Source organism: Sapajus apella, unplaced genomic scaffold (genome assembly GCF_009761245.1).
Source record: "Sapajus apella isolate SASKATOON/1434 unplaced genomic scaffold, GSC_monkey_1.0 scaffold13, whole genome shotgun sequence".
In the NCBI taxonomy this organism is placed as follows: domain Eukaryota; kingdom Metazoa; phylum Chordata; class Mammalia; order Primates; family Cebidae; genus Sapajus; species Sapajus apella.
The window spans coordinates 5623562-5627026 of NW_022436953.1; the positions used below are offsets into that span (position 1 = coordinate 5623562).

Sequence of the window (3465 nt, forward strand, 5' to 3'; positions counted from 1 at the left end):
ATATATATATATATATATTTTTTTTTTTTTTTTTGAGATGGAGTCTTCCTCTATTGCCCAGACTGGAGTGCAGTGGCAGGATCTCAGCTCACTGCAACCGCTGCCTCCTGGGTGCAAGCGATTCTCCTGCCTCAGCCTCCAGAGTAGCTGGGATTACAGATTGGAGTGATTTTCCTGCCTCAGCCTTCCCAGTAGCTGGGACTACAGGCATCCACCACCAAGCCCAACTAATTTTTGTATTTTTAGTAGAGATGGAGTTTCATTATGTCAGCCAGGCTGGTCTCAAACTCCTGACCTCAGGTGATCCACCCACCTCAACCTCCCAAAGTGCTGGGATTACAAGCATAAGCCACTACGCCTGGCAATTTTTTTTTTTTTTTTTTTTTTTTTTTTGAGACAGAGTTTCACTCTTGCTGCCCAGGCTGGAGTACAATGGCTCTATCCCTGCTCACCACAACCTCTGCCTCCTGAGTTCAAGCAATTCTCCTGCCTCAGCCTTACAAGTAGCTGAGATCACTGGCACGCGCAACTATGCCCAGCTAATTTTGTATTTTTAGTAGAGACGGGGTTTCTCCATGTTGGTCTGGCTGGTCTCAAACTACCTCAGGTGATCCACCCATCTCAGCCTCCCAAAGTGCTGGGATTACAGGTGTAAGCCACCACACCCGGCTGGAGTTTCCAGATTCTCTGTATTAAAAGTAGTGCTGCAATGGGTGGAATTGCATTTAAAAAAAAGTGGGGGGAATGTGTTGCCCAGGCTAGTCTTGAACTTCTGGGCTCAAGCAATCCTCCCTTCTCAGCCTCCTGAGCCCTAAGCAGTTGGGATTACAGGCATGTGTCATCAAACCCAGCATAAATTGCTTTTCTAAGAGACTGGCTACTCAAAGTTTTTGAAGTTCTAGTCTCTTTACATCCTGCCCAGCTTGGGAGTAACATCATTAAGAATCTTTGCCTCTTTAGCATTATTCCATTTCTGTAGTTCAAAAACAGGCAAAACCAATCATGGTATTAAAAATGAAGACAGGGCCGGGCGTGGTGGCTCACGCCTGTAATCTCAGCACTTTGGGAGGCCGAGGCAGGTGGATCACTTGAGGTCAGGAGTTTGAGACCAGCCTGGCCAACATGGTGAAATCCTGTCTCTACTAAAAATACAAAAATTAGCCAGGTGTGGTGGCAGGCTCCTACAATTCCAGCTACTAAGGAGGCTGAGGCAAAGAATTGCTTGAACCCAGGAGGCAGAGGTTGCAGTGAGCCGAGATTATGCCACTGCACTCTAGCCTGGGCGATAGAGCGATACTCTGTCTCAAAAGAGAGGATCACTTTGACCTGGGGAGGTCAAAGCTGCAATGAGCCATGGTTTCACCACTGCACTCCAGGCTGGGTGACACAGCGAGACCCTATCTGTCTCAAAAAATAATAATAATGGCTGGGCGCAGTGGTTCATGCCTATAATCCCAGCACTTTGGGAGACTGAGATAGGTAGATCACAAGGTCAGGAGTTGAAGACCAGCATGGCCAATATGGTGAAATCCCATCTCTACTACAAACACAAAAATTAGTTGGGCATGGTGGTACATGCCCATAGTCCCAGCTACTCGGAAGGCTGAGGCAGGAGAATCCCTTGAACCTGGGAAGCAGAAGTTGCAGTGAATGGAGATTGTGCCACTGCACTCCAGCCTGGGGGACAGAGCAAGACTCTGTCTCAAAATAAATAAATAAAATAATAATAATAAAAATAATGAAATCAAGACAGTGAGTACCCTTGGAGGGAAAACATGATGGGGAAGAGACATGAGGAGGACTACTGGGGTATTGGTAATGTTCTGTTTCTTGATTTCAGCGCCGGTTACACAGTGTGTTCGGTTTGAGAAAATTTGTCAAGTTGTACATTTATGATATGAGCACTTCTCTGTAGGTTATACTTCAGTATGTTTACCAAGTACACCAAAATCACAAGCAACAAAAGAAAAAATAGATAATAATTTAGACTTCATCAGAGTTCAAACTTTTGTGCTTTAAAGGAAACAAGAAAGTGAAAAGGGCCCTTTAGCTGCCATCTGGCATCCCCGCTGTGTGTGCCTAATCTCAGCTCATCCACCCGAGACCCCTTGAGCACCAACCCTAGTCCCCCACACGACCCCTTATCCGCTCTGACAAGATGAAAGAAACAATCATGAACCAGGAAAAACTCGCCAAACTGCAAGCACAAGTGTGCATTGGTGGGAAAGGAACTGCTCGCAGAAAGAAGAAGGTGGTTCATAGGACAGCCACAGCAGATGATAAAAAACTTCAGTTCTCCTTAAAGATGTTAGGGGTAAATAATATCTCTGGTATTGAAGAGGTGAATATGTTCACAAACCAAGGAACAGTGATCCACTTTAACAACCCTAAAGTTCAGGCATCTCTGGCAGTGAACACTTTCACCATTACAGGCCATGCTGAGACAAAGCCGCTGACAGAAATGCTACCCAGCATCTTAAACCAGCTTGGGGCAGACAGTCTGACTAGTTTAAGGAGATTCGCTGAAGCTCTGTCCAAACAATCTGTGGATGGAAAAGCACCACTTGCTACTGGAGAGGAGGAGGATGATGAAGTTCCAGATCTTGTGGAGAATTTTGATGAGGCTTCCAAGAATGAGGCAAACTGAATTGAGTCAACTTCTGAAGATAAAACTTGAAGAAGTTACTGGGAGCTTCTATTTTATATTATGGCTGCTTTTTTTTTTTTTTTTTTTTTTTCACAAAAAGGGGTTTCCCCATGTTGGCCAGGTTGGTCTTGAACTGCTGACCTCAGGTAATCCACCTGCCTTGGCCTCCCAAAGTGCTGGGATTACAAGCGTGGGCCACCATGCCCAGCATGACTGCTTTTTAAGAAATTTTTGTTTATGGATCTGATAAAATCTAGATCTCTAATATTTTTAAGCCCAAGCCCCTGGGACACTGCAGCTCTTTTCAGTTTTTTGCTTATACATAATTCATCCTTTGCAGCTAATTAAGCCAAAGAAACCTGGGAATCAAGTTTGAAACCAAGGTTAATAAAGTTCTTTGCCTAGTATTCAGTTTTATTTTTTATTTAATTGACACCAATCTGTACACAGTAAAGAAAATTGCTTATAGAAAGCTAATCATGGCATGTAATATGGCTGATAACCTTTGGAATTTGATTAAAGATTTAAAATCACAGTGTAGCATTAAAAAAAAAAAAAAAAAGTGGGGCCGGGCGCGGTGGCTCAAGCCTGTAATCCCAGCACTTTGGGAGGCCGAGGCGGGTGGATCACAAGGTCAAGAGATCGAGACCATCCTGGTCAACACGGTGAAACCCTGTCTCTACTAAAACTACAAAAAATTAGCTGGGCATGGTGGCGCGTGTCTGTAATCCCAGCTACTCAGGAGGCTGAGGCAGGAGAATTGCCTGAACCCAGGAGGTGGAGGTTGCGGTGAGCCGAGATCGCGCCATTGCACTCCA

At 44.8% G+C, this 3465-nt stretch overlaps 1 pseudogene across 1 annotated transcript; it reads left to right on the forward strand.

Annotated features, from left to right (window-relative positions):
• The first annotated feature begins 2045 nt into the window (after positions 1-2045).
• LOC116553838 lies at positions 2046-2723 on the forward strand (annotated as a pseudogene). The gene has a single exon (XR_004269936.1). The product of XR_004269936.1 is annotated as a transcription factor BTF3 pseudogene (transcript).
• Positions 2724-3465: the final 742 nt, after the last annotated feature.